The following is a 510-nucleotide window of genomic DNA, read 5'->3' on the forward strand; positions in this document are numbered from 1 at the left end:
TGTTCACTCTCGCTGCGCTCACTGACGCGTTTGTGCCTGTGTGCGTTTTAGAGTTCACGGCCAAACTATGGGGTGAGATGGGGTTCGCCCTCGACGAAAACGACTACTGCCAACGGGTGGTGACCAACAGGAAGCAGCAGGTGGACCTCAACCGCCTCTTCCTGCAGGGCAAATACCGCAAACAGTGAGTCTGGTTTGTTCCTTTTTACAAAACACTTTTCGCAAGCCCAAACTTTGTTGTTTCTTTTCTTCCCGCCAAAAAAATGTGTTTCGCGCCAAATCCAACAGCAAGCGCACAAGAGCCTCCGTGAAGACCACAAGCAGCACAATCCCTCACCATGGCGCTGGTCGAAGATCCGAAGGTAATCTTGACGCGTGCTACTGACAAGATCGCACTCGACGACCAAATTACGGTGGAGCAGTACCTGCAGCAGGTGTGCGACGTCTGCATCGAGCTTCTCGCCCAGCACACGGAGCGAAGGATCGAGGATTTCCGACGAGAGGCGGCCC

This window comes from Acanthamoeba castellanii (assembly GCF_000313135.1).
Source record: "Acanthamoeba castellanii str. Neff unplaced genomic scaffold scf7180000084641, whole genome shotgun sequence".
Classification (NCBI taxonomy): domain Eukaryota; phylum Discosea; order Longamoebia; family Acanthamoebidae; genus Acanthamoeba; species Acanthamoeba castellanii.